Raw genomic sequence first — 18763 nt, forward strand, 5'->3', positions numbered from 1 at the left:
TACTGCTTCAAGATAGATAAAGCAGAAGGACTAACAGAAGGCAACATCTCTCATTACTTAAGTGATAATGTTGAACATTAAACACCTGAAAATAAGTTTAATTCTTAAACCCAAATCATTCAATATTTTCTTTGTGAGGGTGTTTTGGTTATTAAGGTTTTTTATATGGTGATATCTGTGACAATCTCTGCCTTCCTATTCATACAAAAGTCATATCTTGGCTAGCTTTGCATTCTAGTGGGAAATGTTGACATGTATTTTTGACTTCACTCTACTTGCATACTGTGATAGACTGATATTTGGTCGGCAAATGTCATACTGCACTAGAAATCACTTGCGAAAAAAATTAGCTGTCTTTAGGTTAGCGGGTGTACCTCATATTTACTTTCCAACAAAATATTTTGATGTCAACAAAGTATACAGTGTGAAGTGGAATGAATAATTCCTTTCATAGTTCCAGGAAAATGTGGCGAAAGCAGTAAATGCATGCTAACATTAAAATATCTATTGAGGTGAAGATTTCCTTTGAGAGTGGCTACTGTGCATTTTAATAGAACGTTTTTTGTGCTAAGGCAATAAGGATACAATGAAGACTGAAATGTAATAAACACACATTACTTTTTTTGTGAAGCTATCATAACACACCATTAAGTATTTAGTTCACAGACGATACGTAAATTGACCATTTGTTGATTACAAAAAATACTACTTAGCACAAAGATTTTGTATAGTTGTTGAATTATGACAGTGGGTGGCAAAAAGCCTGTTTCTCATCCAAACACTTGTAGTGAACCACCTGTTTCTCCCAGTTTTATTTCCCGTTCCTTCTGCATATAACTACTCTATACTCTGTGTGAGATTAACAAGCGTGTTTATACATTTTAGACAAAGCTAATGAAAGAATATGTCACTGCTTTGTAAAAAAATGATAACGGGTACATACTCGATATATATGTAGTTGTTGATTAACTCAACCTTCACAAATGTAACGAGAAATTGGGCTGGTTTTGGTTGAATGCTATGAAGATGTACTATTACCAATAGGAGTTGTTAGTGGAAACAGGAATGTAACAGAATTTCCAATCATAACATGAACTAGTAAATTAGATTCTGGTCATAAGTATGATTGGAGTTATGGCATGGGGTCAAATAATATTGTGATAAATAAAAATACAGAACACTGTTAACAAGATGTATCAGAGAACCTGAATGAGATCAACATAATCCAACTTCTGACAGAATCTTTGTCTTGGACTTCCAAGTTTTTCCTGTGTTTTATGTGATCATACTCCAGTGAATTTTGAACTACACTGAAACAAAAATAACTGGGAACAAAATGCCTTTGAGGGCTGGCAGTCTTGCAATGTCTGCACACAAACGGTGTGCCGTTTGTGCGGAGAGTCGCAGCACTGAGCACCACTTCCTGCCCTTCTCCCCACTTCCGCCCTGCCTCTCCATCGTGCAGGTCAGCGGTCTAGCGGCTGCTCTCCTGTGTCTATATCTTGCACGCCAGCCACCTCACAATCTGACAAACGCGGCGATTGAGGCTGCGGACGTGGGATTGCGCTGCTGCTGGATATTTAACTTTCTTATGAGCTGAATACAAGCTTTATTTTTAAATAGTGATTATAGCGCTAACGTGCATTTGTTTCATTGCATATTGTTGGGCATTGGGCTCTGGCTTGTTTTACCTGTATCCTTCGCTCTGGACCCCGTTCCGCCCCGGCATTGTGCCGTTTGTGTGGAGGGTCGCAGCACTGAGCACCACTTCCTGCCCTTCTCCCCACTTCCACCCTGCCTCTCCATCGTGCAGGTCAGCGGTCTAGCGGCTGTTCTCCTGTGTCTATATCTTGCACGCCAGCCACCTCACAATCTGACAAACGCGGCGATTGAGGCTGCGGGCGTGGGATTGCGCTGCTGCAGGATTTTTAACTTTCTTATGAGCTGAATAAAAGCTTTATTTTTAAATAGTGATTATAGCGCTAACGTGCATTTGTTTCATTGCATATTGTTGGGCATTGGGCTCGGGCTTGTTTTACCTGTATCCTTCGCTCTGGACCCCTTTCCGCCCCGGCATTGTGCCGTTTGTGCGGAGGGTCGCAGCACTGAGCACCACTTCCTGCCCTTCTCCCCACTTCCGCCCTGCCTCTCCATCGTGCAGGTCAGCGGTCTAGCGGCTCACCTCACTCTGGGTATATTATGGTGACCTGGCGGAAGCGCAGCGGACGAGCGCAGCGGGAGCGCAGACTTCGCGCCAAAGTCGCGCCTAAGTTCAGCCCGTCTGCGCCCTTCCGCGGCCGATCGTGGCCCGGGGCCATTCATAATGCCCATTTTATCTCCTACTCATCCGCTGATCTCTTATTGTTTCGCTGTCCACTCCCCTTACCGGCCCACGCTAAACAGGTTGCACTGGATTGTGGTATTTTTGCCCCTCCAGGCACCTTCAGCCCTGTGACTTCGATTCCTTGTCCTGTGCCGATATCCTCTCACCTCTATCCGCCACCGCTGAGGGTTACACCACTGTCTGTGGTATACCTTAACACGCGGTCATTGGTGAAACACCAGCTGGAAATTTTCCAACTATTGGATGATAGATCTGTAGATATCCTTCTCCTGTCAGAGACTTGGCTGACTGAGGACTCTGTCCCTGATATTCTTGCTGCCATCCCTGCCGGCTATTATATCCTGCAAGCCAATCGACTAGTGGGGCAAGTCGGTGGGGGGGTGGCTGCTATTATTCGCTCTCAGTGTGTTTTTACTACTTTAACCTGTGCAGCGATCTCTAGAACTTAAAGTCTCACTGTTAAATTTATGTCTCCTAGGCTCTCTCTTGTTGTTGTTCTCATTTACCGACCCCCTGACCCCATGCCCTCCTTCCCTCGACAGTTTGCTGATCTTATATCTCAGCTTACTATTAACAATGCCAAGGTTATGATTATCGGTTATTTTAACTATTGGCCCTCTGATCCCCGAGAAAGTCACCTCTCAGTGGAATTTTCTGACCTCTTATTAGGTCTGAACTACCATCAACACATTACAAATCCCACCCACTGCAAGGGCCACATTTTAGATCAGGTGTGGACGACTAATTTAGATATCTCCCCCCCTATTGTGACCCCATGTTCTTGGTCAGACCACTATTTTATCTCTTTTGTTCTTAATTTGGTCATTCCTAATCGTCCTCCCCCTTTGACCAATTTTACTACCCGGAACTGGAAGAAAGCCAATCTGGAGGAACTTCATTCCACACTGGCCTCTACAATTCCTCCGACCTCGACCCTGGTGTCTCACCAGGCTTTCCTCCTTGATCAATGGTTATTATCTGCTTGTAATACCATCGCCCCTTTGAAAAATATAAAAACTAGACGCCCTCATGACGCCCAGCGATGGTTTACGGACCAACTGAAGGCAGATAAACTGGCCTTACGCCAGGCGGAGCGCCGTTGGAGGCGTAATTACGACCACCAGCTGAAAACTGATTTCGTGGATCGTTTGAGAGCCTATAAAAAATCTATCCTATCGGCTAAAACTATCTATTTCTCCCAAAGAGTCCGCCTCTAAGGCAAAGGATATCTTTTCCATTGTGAATGAGCTCTCCTTACCAGACAGAGTCACCCTCCAACCTCAACCTTCACAATCCTTGTGTGATTCACTTAATGTTTTTTTACGGATAAAATCATCACTATTAAGAATAACATCCCTCTGCCCTCATCCCCCCAGCCCCCTCCCTTACCTCCCAGAAATCCTTGCTGCTTGGATGCCTTTCCCCCGATCTCCCTTTCGGAGTTCTGTTTACTCTTGCATAAAGTGAGCTCCGGTTCCCCTATTGATTGCTGTCCTCCCCAGGTTCTTAGGGAAATTTTTTTGGCCTACCCCGACCCTCCTCTGGCTTTACTCAACAACTCGTTGGCGACAGGGGTGGTTCCGGATTCCTTTAAACAGGCAGTGGTGACACCAATCCTAAAAAAGACCAATGCTGACCCCACGGTCTTGAGCAATTATAGATCCATTTCCCTTCTCCCCTATTTGGCGAAAATTTTGGAGACCCATGTCACCCGATGCCTGAGTGCCTTCATTGAGACTTCAAGCCGGATTCCGCCCTCTCCATTCCACTGAGTTGGTTATTGTGGCTGTCACGGACACCCTTAGAAAGGGCGCCGACAATAATATCCCTTAGGCCCTTGTCCTGTTGGACCTATCGGCGGCTTTTGACACGGTCGATCATGCAATATTGATCGACCGTGTCAGGAACACTGGTATTCAGGGCATGGCTCTTGAGTGGGTGAAGTCCTTTTTGGATAGTCGCTTTGGTGGCGCTAGAATCTTTCAGGCAGTGCACTTGTCTACTTTCTTTGCTTCCTACTCTCCCTTGTCCAGCGGTGTCCCTCAGGGCTCCGCTTTATCCCCTTTATTATTTAATTTATACATGCAACCCCTGATCTTTTCCCTTCGTAAATCCGCTGCTACCATCTTCAACTATGCGGATGATTTACAGTTAATTTTTCCCATTGACACCTCCCTTTCCTCTTGCATTACTTTTCAGTCCGCCATGCTTGAGATCTCGGAATGGATGTATCATAGCCAACTCAAATTGAATCCTACCAAGACCGAGCTTGTTCTGGTGGGTGGAGTAGCCAATCCATGGAATGACAGCTTTTGGCCTCCCTCACTAGGGCTCCCTCCCCGCCCTGTCAACTCTGTGAAGAGTCTTGGCGTGGTCATTTCTAGTGACTTATCTATGGGGCCCCAGATCAGTGCGGTTACGTCATCCTGCTTCTTCCAACTACGCAGGATTTCGTAAAATCTGTAGATTTCTTACCAGAGACGCACTGATCCTTGTCATTATGGCCCTGGTCACATCAAGAATTGACTACGCAAACACTCTGTATGCCGGTATCCCTGCATACCTCCTTCACAGGCTGCAACTCGTGCAAAATCAGGCAGCACGCCTGGTTTACCATCAACCCCAACACCAGCACGTCTGGCCGCTTCTGCAAAGCCTTCATTGGCTCCCTGTGGCTAAGCGTTGTATCTTTAAACTGGGCTGTACAATCTTTAAAGCCCTGTCTGATCTTACTCCTATCTTTATTTCTTCTAAATTGAAATGCTATGTTCCCTCCAGAGACCTCCGTTCTTCTGACCACAATCTGCTAGTTATTCCAAAAACTAAACGGAAAAAACATGGCAGCTCCTGTTTTTCCTTCTGTGCCCCTAAAACCTGGAACGCTTTCCCGTCCGCCCTTCGACACTGCCCTACTTATGGCTGTTTTCGTAAAATGTTAAAAACCTATCTTTTCCAGTCTGCTTTTGAGTAACTCACGCCTCTGCCTCCCCGCATTTGTTATGAGCGCCATGAAACCGTATGGTGACCGAGCGCGGTACAAAACTTTTTACCATACCATACCATACCATACTACTCTTTACCATTATCAGGGCCACTATGATTATGCAGAAATGGAAGACATAATTATGCAGCAATGATATCTAAATAAAATAAAAAACGGCAAATAATTAAGCATTATTCAGAAAATTATTTGCCAGTATTATTTTGATGCTTCTGGGCTAGGAACAAAAGGCTTATTTTGCCAAATCAAATTGTCATTTGAAAACTGCATACAGGCTACAGTGGCAGGCCGGTGACATGTGGGAAGGGGCTACTTCAGTGGGTGGCACAATAAATGCTGCAGGCCCACCATTACCACTTTAATAGGGACTTATAAGTATATTAAACAGGCCAATTAGGTTTAAGCCAATTTTACCAGGTTTAACCCCTTGGCTGCAGGGCACATTCCCCCGCTGTGCTGGGGGGAGTGGGGGCGCGTACAGCGCCCCGGTGCTCATGATAAGCTCAGCTCATCATGAGCCACGGTTCTCATGTGCTCATGATAAGTTGAGCTCATCCTGGCCGCACCCGTTTCCATGGAACGCTCAGCACAGCAGGGGAATTAGCCCCGCGTGTGAGCGTTCCAACGGTCATGACGAGTTGAGCTCGTCATGAGCACACAGGAACCGTGGCTCATGACGAGCTGAGCTCGTCATGAGCATGGGAGGGGTTAAGAGAGTGAGCACAACCACTTTAACACTGGTTAACAGTGTTAAAATGCAAACAGCAATATAACCAACAAAAATTAATTTAGAAAAACAGGAGAGAAGAAGGCGCAAAGTTCTGGTAAAGACGACCCTAAGGCTGACAAGTCTAACAATTAGTATTTCCTGGAAGACTCCCTGGCAAGGCGGATGCTGTGGGAGGTTTCTTGGCTTAATCCAAGAATGTTATGGTCAGCTTTTCCTCATGGTGCCTACCGATTCCCAGTATTTCATGATAACCCCATCAGCCAATATTATCTCCAGTATACAAGCACCATTGATTGACACAGGTGCCTCCTTATTCCAAGAATTAACTCCAGTATGCTATGAGTGCCCCCCCTTTAAAAAATTAGCTACAAAAGGTCTGTGCCAGTAGGAGGCTAGAGGTACCTGCAGAAACCACAAATACCTTGGGTATGCCTTGGCCAGCAGCACACTCGCAAGCATATCACACTCTCACAAACACTCTCTTGCTTGCTCACTCACTCTCCCTCACTATTTTATTCTAACTCACATTCACACTCCCTCACACTGGCATTTTAACTCATACTCACTCTCAATATTATGCCAAAACACACTCATTCACTGTCACTTTCACTTGCTCATACATACTTACCAATATTCTCACGCTTTCACGCAGCCTCTCTCTCCTTCCCCTTCACTCACTCTTTTTAAGTCACTCATACCACTTCACTCCCTCATTCACACCCTCACTCTTTCTCTCTCTCCTACATATTCACTTTCACTCAGTCACAGTTAGACACAATCTTTCCCAAACACACTCAGATATACACTCACTCTTACACCTGTACTCACTGGCTCACATACCTGTCTGCGGGGACCATAGTTGAAATATTCCTCTTGCACATGGACAATTCAGACATCCGCCTACAGAGTGTTATATTCTTAAACAAAACTCTGTATATAGATTATTCATCAGCCTCCCCGGGCCCATCCTTTCATCATCAGGAGTCTGGTGAGGCCAAAACAGCTGGGCTTCATGTTCATGAAAACATGAAATTAGGGTTTTAATGAACAATGCTATATTAAATAAAGAGCAGTGTGGGCAGACACAACAGGTAGAACTTATCTTCTCAAAGGTGGAAGGATTGCAGTTTGAACTACTGACCATGTAAGTAAGTGGTTTTGGAGGATACCTGAGAGGGGTAGGGGATAGACAAAGAGTGGGGAAATTGACCAATATAACAGAAAATTAAATAAAAAATGCATTGAACTTCAAAAACTTTACTCTTAGTCACTAGGATCTGCTGGTTTTTTAAGCGATCCTTCTGGAAATCAAACGAATGTCAAAAATGGTGTGGATAAGATATTTAACAGACTACTGGATTAGAAAACACGTTCAACTCACTTAGTTATCCATATCTTTATGCAGTCTTGAAAAAAATGGATTTGAACCAACAATACTAATCTGAATTGAACAGCTGTATATGGACTCATGGCCAGGGAGCAAACCGGGCAGATATATTTTGAGGAGTGGTCGATGACGAGGGGCTTATCCAACTATGGCATTTATTACTGATCCTGTTTGCTTTGGCCAAAGAGACTATGGTAGACCACTTTCAGAGAACGGTAGAAATAAACATAGCTGTGTCCCGGACAGAATACCCCATATACATATGATGTTCTTTTGTACCTTCAAACTTCAGAAAACAAACAACTAGACTACTTCGGTGAAATACTAGGTTTAAAAGTAAATTGGGGAAAATTGTTTCCTATTTATGACACAAACGTAGATAAACAACAATGGGCATTCACAATCCCCTGACTTCTCGTACCTTGACCTTCAAGTATCTTGGGGTCCAGGTTTACCATGTGGGTAAGGACCTTACAGAGGGCAACTTCCTCAGTACAATAGGGCAATTAGAAGTTCTGTATAATTCTGCAGTGTCGTCCCTTTCTTGATGTATTTGTATTTATATTTTTAAGCGCATGTTCTCACAGATGTTTCTTGGCACTAAACTAAAAGAAGTCTTGAAGAAAAGAGTTCAAGACATACATTTAATAGGAAAGGTTAAAAAGGGTATTTTTTTTTAAATGTATGGAAGAGAAGAAGAGCAAGGATAGAACATGACTCACATGGTAGTTTGTTCCATAGCCTAACTGCCCCCATTCAAAAGGCTTTTATTGCTGAAAGTTGAAGTTTGGGATTAACTAATGTCCAGCAAAAAAGTCTACAAGAACAATGGGTCTCGGATGATATGTGTAGAAGAAATTTAGCAGTCGAGACCTGAAGAAAGAGCTGAGGACTACCCAATCCAAAACTGTATGTCATAGCCTTAAATACAGTCTTCTTCTTAATAAGTAGCTAGTGTATCGGTTCTAGGACTGATGAAATTTGTTTTCAGCTAAAAGTATCAACAATAGCCAAGCCGCCGTATTCTACACCAACCAAAGAAGCTTCATGACTTTGTTAAAAATACGCAAGTAGCAGGCATTGCCATAATCTAGACGAGTTTGAATGACGGCTAAGACCATTGAGGTGTGTTAGTAGTGCCTATCTACATGGGGTAAACTTTCCCACAAGACCTTCAGCTGCCAAAAGCATGTACTGGCCACCTTAGAGACCTGGTATTCTAAGGAAAGATCTGCATCAATGTGGATGCCTGGATTCAGCACAACCTTTTAGGGAGTAGGACAAGGGCCCATTGCGTCAGGCCTGGCAAAAAGTTACAACTTGTGGATATCATTTCTTGTAATAATCACTTTGTTTTAACAAAGTTTAATTTCAGGTCATTGACAGCCATCCAACGGAGAACGAATGTGAGTTTTGGAACCAATAGTGAAAGTTGTAACTGCTGAAGTTTAGATAAATTGCAGTTTTGCCAGCATACATAGACAAGAGAATCCCAGTGGGTTGAAGTAGTTGGGCAAAGGGTGCCAGACAGATGTTAAATAAGACTCAGGTACTCTGCAACTCATATACCAATTTGAATGGGAAAGAAAAACAGTCTGTGTACAACAGGAAGGAAATTATTCAATTCATTTAACTTAAAGCCAATTGCACCCTAGGTCAATCAGTCGGGAGAGAAAAATGACATGCTGGATAGTATCAAAAAAATGCCAAAAGATCTAATGAAATTGGGCATGGATGTCACCGTTGTCAATACTCTGGCTGATATAATCTAAGACAGAGGTGACAAACAGCTCAGTTTTATGGCCGGAGATAAATCAGACTTGCCAAGGATGGAACACGTACTTAGTTGAAAACTGAGGTTGATTAAACAAATAGCTTTTCCAACTTTTTTGTCAGAAATGGCAGTAATTAGAAGGGACAGATATTATTGGGACTGGTGGGAGAATGCCTGGGCTTTTTAAGAAAGGTTTAACTTCCAGTTGTCAGGGATCTTACCTTGGCCAAGTGAGAGGTTAAACAATATGGTAATGTCGGTATTGTCAGATGCAAGGTCAGGGTCAAATTGGATGAACATGATGGTGGGGCGTAGATACAATGACTTGGAGCGGAGATGGCCTGTGTCACTTCTGTGACCAAAAGTTCTGTAAAGGAGAAGCTGTTAGACACTGCATTGTTGGTCATAATGCTTGAAGATAAAGCCTCCAACGTAATGACCTTCATGGGGGGATAGTATCTTTCTCAGTGTGCCTGATTCACAGAAGTAATCTGAGACAAAATCCTAACTTTACGACTTTCGGTATTCTCAGAAGGCATTTAGGAGTACTAAAGTTAGGATTTTGTCTCAGTCAATCTTAGGTGTTGGTCTTCAGTTAAACTTCAAACTTAAGTTTACTGAGACAAAATCTTGAATTTACGACTAAGATTTTGTCTCACATAAACTTAAGTTTCTCTTAAGTTTACCTTAAGACCAAAACTTCAGTTTAACTGAGACAGAATCCTAACTTTAGTACTCCTAAATGCCTTCTGTGAATACCGAAAGTCGTAAAGTTAGGATTTTGTCTCAGATTACTTTTGTGAATCGGGCCCCTGGTTATTAATGGGCTTGTCAATAACAAAATAGATAAGGTTTCACAGAGGTGTTGTGCAAATGGGAATAGGGCTTGATTGACCCAAGTGGCTGTGAGTTCTCCAATAACTTTAAACAGTTCTTTGGCTAGTTGGGGGCCTGATTTACACTCTGATAATATCTATGTTTAGCTAAGTGTATTTAATGTTTCGTAGATAAATAATGCTTTGTTATAAAGTAATTAAGAATTTTAAGAATCATCAAACCACCAGCAGCAATATGCCCTTCTCATTTTAGTTTCAAAAGTTTGGACCTCTGTGGAAAACCAGGGCTTACATATGGAGTTACGGTTAGAGCCGCAGGAAGATGGTTAATGTTCTTGACATTTGGATTTGGACATTACATTTGAAAAAATGATGAGACAATGTCAACTAATTCTTCTATAGAAAAGTAGTTCCAATGTCTCTAAAAACAGTGAATCTTGAGGCTGAGGCTGGGGCTCAAGAAGGTTTTGAAAACTGAACAGATAAAGGTACCCCACACGATGACACAGTGTCAAAGGTATATTTGGACAGGGAGTGCATTCAGTGCATGTCAGCTGAGATGAATTGGTTATCAAAGAGATGACTTCCCTGGTGTGTAGCTTCATGATGGAGGGCCTGACTTATAGTTCGGTGAATGGAAATCTCTGTCACAAACAGAATGGTATCCAATCTGCAGTATTACAAGTGCATTAAATCCCGTAGTACCTTTAATGCAGCGGACAAGATGTCCGTCACATTTGTGACGTAGTATAGCACATCGGCCAAACTCTAAATCAGGCCCTGAAAATCTCGAAAGGAAGCCTTTTTGGGAAGATTCAAACCACAAGTTAAAATATCCTTAGATTTTGGCATAATTATTTTTCAGACCAAAGTTTCTTATATTTTCTAATAGAGTTGCAGAAATTTTGGCTGTAGTTTGTGGAGGGCGCTAAACCAAGAGCAGATTGAACCCCATTTACAATGGCAGGTGAGCAGTTTGCCAGTGAAAAGATTGTTAAAAGAGGTCTCCTTGAGAGTCAATTCGTTCTCACAAATTGTAGGTAGAATAGCGCTATTTGACCTGATTGTTAAACTTCCTTAATAGTCTAGCAGCAATATTATCCCAATCATTGTTAAAAACAAAATAGACACACTCCTTTAAACATTGCTCTGGAAAGGGAGAAGGAGCAGATTAACATTAGACAAATGATGTCTTTTGCAACAAATGGGCCCTCTTGTGGCCTAGGCTACTATTATTATGTGCTGCATTACTCTGCAGAAACACTTTTGAAGGGAGTCCAGACAGGACTCACTGAGTCCCGTCTGGACTCCCTTCAAAAGTGTTTCTGCAGAGTAATACGGCACCTAATAATAGTAGCCTAGGCCACAAGAGGACCAGTGAGGCCTTCCTGGACCACTGTTCCTTTTAACTATTCATACCACCCCTGGCCTTACTACAGGGGTACCGTTGTTGTTTATACCTATCTTTTGCAACAAATGGGCAGTTGGAAGCACTATTACATTCCATCACATCCCTAATGTGTCACCAAATGGACCTCCCAAGCTAAATATATAGAGCAATAATAGCCTCAGAAACATTCTTGAGTACACTGTTTGATCATTGGAATAAAATACTGCACTGTGTGGTTTCAGTGTCCAGAAAAAATAGCTTCAAAGTAATGCAATGTAATTCCTGCATGGAGCCTACTTCACTCCTGTGGAAGGAATTCTGGACATTGCCCCAGCTGTCATGGACCATTACCACATGATATCACATGATATGGTTTTTCGTCATAAATGGAGCGCACACCGCTAGCCCCTCCTCCGGATCGCCCCTCGGGACTCTGGTACTTGCAGTTCTTCAGTGGATCACCCAGGTGGGTGCAAGTCGGTACTTGTAGGACTGATGAATCTCTAGACCCGATACATGTCCCGGGTTTTAGGATATCGCCCGAGACATGTCTCGGGTTTCGGGATGACTTCCCTCATCAGTAGAGAAAGATTGTTTAGGGGTGGAAGAGAAGGCCGCCACACAACAGTCAAAGGCTTCGATGCCAGAACCGGCACGCAGGTGCGTCTTCCAAGAGCCCGTCAGCCCAAAGCTCAAGGGAGCCGTATTGTGTTTCATCATAAATGGAGCGCACACCGCTAGCCCCTCCTCCGGATCGCCCCTCGGGACTCTGGTACTTGCAGTTCTTCAGTGGATCACCCAGGTGGGTGCAAGTCGGAACTTGTAGGACTGATGAATCTCTAGACCCGATACATGTCCCGGGTTTTAGGATATCGCCCGAGACATGTCTCGGGTTTCGGGATGACTTCCCTCATCAGTAGAGAAAGATTGTTTAGGGGTGGAAGAGAAGGCCGCCACACAACAGTCAAAGGCTTCGATGCCAGAACCGGCACGCAGGTGCGTCTTCCAAGAGCCCGTCGGCCCAAAGCTCAAGGGAGCCGTATTGTGTTTCGTCATAAATGGAGCGCACACCGCTAGCCCCTCCTCCGGATCGCCCCTCGGGACTCTGGTACTTGCAGTTCTTCAGTGGATCACCCAGGTGGGTGCAAGTCGGTACTTGTAGGACTGATGACCATGGACCATTACCACATGATATCACATGATATGGGGCCGCCTTGTCATCCATGTGTATTGGACTGAGATACGCAAGCAGATCAATGATTTTCGCAGTGATGAGACCTCAGGGAGATGCTTATTCAGGTTGTTCCTGCACAGGTGAAGGGAACAACCTGGAACATGTGGCTTTGTAAATTAAGCCCTGCTACTGGAAAAATGTAGAACAGATGTGCATTAGAGGGCAGTAGAAACCCCCTCAGGCAAGGTATGGCGATCCGATGTGGTTGGTTGGGTAGCAGCATGGATAGCAATTTTTTGTGCCTTAGTCATGAGAGCCCCTATGTATTTCAAACCAGAAGCCTGGGAAGCCACATGCGAGCTTTCACTAAAGAACTGGAGGAAGCACCCCCAGGAGGGAACACACTTATTCCCCATATGAAGCAGATAAACTCATGATGACCCATAAACTTATTTGGAGGGTTTACAACCAGTTGTTTGTTACCATTCTCTATGGCCTGGTCACACCTCTACTAATTGTTATGGAACACTGCAAAAAAGATGCCTCGACCATGTGCACTGTAGTGATGAATCCAATTAAAATTGTAAAATGCAGTAATCATAACAAATTGGAGGTTTTTGTGAAAATTATCGTACTGGAGGACTGAAAATGATGATAAAATAGGAATAAAAAAAACAGACCTTGTTACTAAGTTACCTTACATAAAAAAGTTATAAAACTGACACAATTCCACAACAAATCATTTCATAGACATTAGGTTCTCTCAGCAGTAGACTCAACGAGGACACAGAGCACCACAAAAAGGGGAAGCTGTATAAATGAGGTGCCCTGCCATTCTTTCAGTTTTGTTCTAACACCTCTGACATTTGAGGTGCCTACTGGTGTACAATCATGAGTACATATGCATCTGCTCTACTATGCTTCAGTACCGGACTCTCAAAGCTATTTAAAATGAAACCCCTGGTGCCCACATCCGATAAAATTTCCCACTCATCTCACTTTTGTTTGAAATCTCTTTTATTCATTTTCCCAATCCCTGTTCTAGGTCGCCGACTCTAGTTCCGATTTCCGACACCTCGCACTAGATGTCTTGCAGGCAGGACTTGAACTCAGATTTGAGTGAACCCATTTCTGTCTTTATTTCCTGGAGGAAATTGGTCATGAAAGCTTGTATGAGGGGGTTTGCCTCATTCACTCCTGGGGACGCCGCCATCTTGGCGGTCTGTTGAGTGGCGCGCAGTGGAAGTTGGTTTTGCCCAGAGTGAGCCAACTGTTGTTTCTTTTGGGGCAGGGTGTCTTTTCCCCCTTTGGTGCAGGGCATACTTCGACCAGGTTTCCCTTCAATCCTTATTATCTGCTCTCAGTGGGCAGTTGCCAGGGCCAGCAAGGTTCCACCCAAGGGGGAGAGTGCCCCAGCGATCAAGTCTGTTCCAGATACATGAGAAGGTGCAGGCGATGGGGAGCTATGGACAGGGGCCAATGCAAAGCCAGCATGGTCCAGGTCTGAATGCCTGGACCTGCCTGTGGACAAAGGGGGAAAAGATGTGTTCAGGCTCCAAGACGCTGCTTTATTGTGCAGCCAATTTCCCACAATGCTCACCCCAGGGGAACCAGTCAAATCGTGATAGCCCCCGTAAAGAAGTAGGATTAGATCTCCTTCGTACCGTCAGCAAGTATCAAAGGTCAGTAAAGAAGTGGAGGGGGACCAGTAAACTGGCTTAATACACAGTCGATCCTCCTCTAACCACAGGGCTTACAGATTCCCCCTCTCCAACCACGAGTGTCCTCCTCACCTCCATTTATGCTGCCTAGGTGTCAAACTCCCTGCCTCAGGAAGGTGCAAGTAGGCACGAAGGTGGTGTCTGCTACCCTCTCCTGGTCTGCCGCAGTGCCAAGCCCTCTGGGCTGGGGGGGAAAAACATTGCCTCCACTCTAAGGGACAGCAGGGCACTGCGACACAATTCCAGCACCAACAGCGTGGCAGGCTCTCCTCCCTTCACGAGGAGACAGCCCACACGATGGCGGCTCAATGCGGGGCTCACCAGCCACAAGTGCCAGCACTTTGCAAGGGGGGAGCCTGGTCTCCAACGTCTTCCTCCCCGATGCAGAAGACCACTGGACGGTAGGCAAATGATCAGACTCACCACCACGTGATCCAGTCACCATTGGAGCAAGTTCTCCACAGGTAGGCCGGAGGGCAGCCTTGATCATCGCAAATTAATCAGGGGTGCACAAGTGACGTTCAGGGTCCAGTCTCCTACCCCCGGTTCCTCAAGGGCAGCCACTGGGCAGTGAATCTGCTGCTGGGTCCTCCAAGTCCTCAGGTGCTACAGTGTTTTCTGGCTCTGTCAGGGCCGGAGCCAAAAAGGCGAACAGAGCCACTCCCTCTGGGAGATCCCTCCCGGCAGCCCCGTCACTGGATTGGGAGCTTGCGCAGGCGGTCATGGTGGTGTGGGGGCCTCACTCACCCCAGGACAGGGTCTGGCCATTTCCCTGAGGTCCCGCCTTTGCTGCGTATGCTTGGCCGGCCGGCTGGCAAAGAGCATCTTACTCTATCGGTGTCTTGCCATGCCCCTCATCTCACTTTTATACCTGCTCTTGGTTAATACAGAAGCCTGGACCTTCACCTTTGCTATGTTGGCACTTTAATTTTAGCATCCGCAGGCAGTGGTTGCTAACAGCTGAAACTTGCAAAGTCTGTATTATCTGTTAGGAAGATTGGCATCCAGTTAATTCTTAGTGCCTTTGTATGAAGATTGAATTAAGATCCCTGAAGAGTCAGCTTCAACAGGTAGATCTTTTCTTAGGAGGCATTTCACTTTATTTTACGTCACTGAAAGGTGGAAATGTCATATCTGAGCTATCCTTTTACCTTCCAGAAAATAAAAACCTTGGATGCCTCGTGGTGCTACGTAGTACCTCAAGAACATTGAAATAGCATTGGTTTTCCCTAATTTTTACTGTTTAAAGTAAATTTAGCTAGCTTACATCAAACCTAAATAATTTGAAGTAAGTGCATAGCTACCACAAATACCTCTCTTGCACTTTTTAACAATTTACTCATCACTTCCTCTGAGGAGGTCCACCTGGATCCACTGGGTGCTGATGTAACCGCTTGTGTTGTGTCCCCTCCCCAAGGAAGTTCACTTCTAGGTCAAACACTCCTAAATAACAAGATACTCAACGGAAACCCAGAGGGTCATATCTGCAGATGTAATCAATTCATAACTTATTTTATTCACACTTCACACAAAAATTCAACTTGGAGATATCCATCACTCTAAAACTCCATCTACACAAATTGCAGAGAAAGAAAAATGTGTAATGCACCTCATCCCGGAGCGAATCAGGCTCACGAAACTCACCCAATTGCGGATGCACTGTCCAAGATCCTCCCTTGGATCAGTGTCACTGTTTAATTTTCATTTAATTGAGCATCAGATTTCTATCTTTCCAGGACACATTATCAAAAGGACTCCTTTCAACTTTGTTCACCTCAAACACAAGCAAGTTATGTGTAATTTGACAGTATCCGTTCCAGGATTTGTCAATGATGGTTCTTTGTCTCAACTTCACTCACAAGATAAACAGTGGTTCAAGCACTTCAGCAGTGAATTCTTTGGTTTCTGTAATATCCCTACATTACACGATTGATATTGGAATACATTTAATATCTTCAAAGCACACATGAAATAATGTACCCAACATCGGTGCCCTGGAAAACTGTGGATCAATTAATTTAGGTTGAGGAAGTCAAGGCCATTATCAAGCACTTGAAGCTCTATAGGGATCTGGGACCAGATGGGTTTTCTCCTTTACTTTACAAAACTTTCTCTCATAAGTTATCCCAAAAACTGCCTGATCTTTTTATTTTTTTGTGCCACGAAGGAGGCGATAACATCCACAATGAATGAAGCCCTTATTTCAATTATCCCTAAAACTATTAAGGAAGCTAAACTCTGTGCCTAGTTCCGCTCTGTAGTGCCTCTCAACATAGACACTAAGCTTTAAAGTAAAATTCTATCTTCCCACCTTAATGAGGTACTGTTATCTTTGATCTACCTAGACCAAAGCAGCTTTGTACAGGAGTGGCACACACATGATAATATAAGGGCAGTCATGCACCTGGTTGAAAGGCCTCCCATGAGGATATTCTTCTGATTCTCATGTCCCTTGATAACAGAGAAGGCCTTTGACCAGGTAGATTGCTTTTTTTCTGTGATCAGTCCTTAAAGATAATGGGATTTGGCCTGCATTTCTTAAATATGTTTTCAAACTATACAGCAAATAATATTAATATAATTAAAATACCATACTATATTCTCACAATCTTATATATTCAAATTGCAAAGGTGCACCAAACATGGCTGCCCCCTCTTACCACTCATGTTTGCCTTTATTATAGAATCCCTCGCCTGCAGTTTTAGTCAAGCTCCTAGAATATAAAAATAACTTGTATGTTGATAACGTTTTTCTTACGCTAGGGTCAACACTCTCATCCCGCCCAGCGAAGACTTGATCTCTTTAATTCTTTTGAGTTAGTCTGGCGCTATTAGATCAATTATGAGAATTCCAAACCTGTGAACCTAACCACCCCGAAAGATGAGACTAAAGTCCTAGAACAGTCATTTCCGTTTCCCTGTGCCAACAAATACATCAAATACCTGGGGCTAAAGATCACCTGTGACAACAATTACTCCCCTTTAAAAGCTGCCATTAAAAAATGCATTTAGGCTTGGAAGTTGATAATTTCCTGGATGGCAAGGATTAATCCTTTTAAAATGAAAGTTCTTAAAGTGAGAGACATGACACTACAACTTACACTTTGGGTCAAAACCTCAGTCACATTTCATTCATCACGTTCACAAGTTAAAACTTACTTTCCCTTCAGCATATCTGGGCTTTTTATGATATATTTGTATTGGCTTTTCCCCATAAGCTCACTCAAAACTTTCAGTTTTATAACTGAAAAAAAAAATTGAACTTTTACAATGATGGCTTTGCTTAGTACCAGATAAAAAAGAAATGTGCATAGATAAAACTGCATAACTGAGCTGCCTGACACTGCTGTCCAGAAGAATGGGATGTGCAGTTCCCTCGATTCTGTGCTTAACTGGATGTACATGCTGCAGACTTTTGAATGGCCGCTAACAACTAGGAAGATCCTGGTTGAAAAATACCATATAATGTCCTGGTGAAGTCGTTTCAGCCTGCCATGCTTCATGCTTTGGGAAACCAAGTACCATTAAATTGAATAACAGTAACAGCTATCATTTACATTGCTTAGAATCAGCAGAAGAGTTGTGTGAAGCTCAAGTTAGAAAACAAGGTATTGTGTATTATGTTTTCTAAAAACACTAAATATATAACAATGCACCCATTATCTGGAAGACCATCTTCTTATTGTAACAAGCATAGTGTGATATGGTGACCCACTGTTGGGATCCAGGCTCAACAATGCAGCACTGTCACAAGTATACTGTAGAAAAGGCCACATTGCAGAATCATGATGTTTCAGGTTCACTGAAAAATATCGAAACCACAAATATTGTGCTATATAAATACCGTCTCAAAAATATCCATCACAAAATTATTGTTTTCCTATACTTATAATGTAATTGATAAAACTATCAAACAAAAAATATTATTGTTCACTGTTATCGATTAAATATTTTCTTTTCACACATATATATAGTTAAGAATAATAAATAATAAATATAATAATATTTAACGGTAACATAATGTAAATTGAATATTTTTAAATAATTAAAATATATATAGAAATGTTATACTTATTTTTAAAAATTCACACATATATATGTATGTGTATATATTTATTTAAATATATATAATTTAAAACCAATATTAAAATATTAATTGTAATTTATATTATACTTTACTAATTTTCTGTAAAGTTAAAAAATATAAAAATTGTATAATGTATATTATATATATATATAAACACTCCTAGGCAATCGTCAATTTATAAAGGTGTATAGACAACTAAACTATAAGTCAGACAGCATTAATATATATTATCTAAAACAGATAACAACGAATAAAAAATGAAAATAGAAAATCAGAATGCTGCATACATTATGCAAAAAAAAAGCAGAGAACTTTGGGT

The 18763-nt window shown here is 42.9% G+C and overlaps 1 protein-coding gene across 2 annotated transcripts in view; it reads left to right on the forward strand.

Annotated features, from left to right (window-relative positions):
- The window catches only part of DISP2 (dispatched RND transporter family member 2), a 204821-nt gene that overhangs the window by 20110 nt on the left and 165948 nt on the right, over positions 1–18763 (forward strand). The window lies entirely within an intron of this gene.

The sequence above is a fragment of the Lissotriton vulgaris genome, chromosome 9, assembly GCF_964263255.1.
Source record: "Lissotriton vulgaris chromosome 9, aLisVul1.2, whole genome shotgun sequence".
In the NCBI taxonomy this organism is placed as follows: domain Eukaryota; kingdom Metazoa; phylum Chordata; class Amphibia; order Caudata; family Salamandridae; genus Lissotriton; species Lissotriton vulgaris.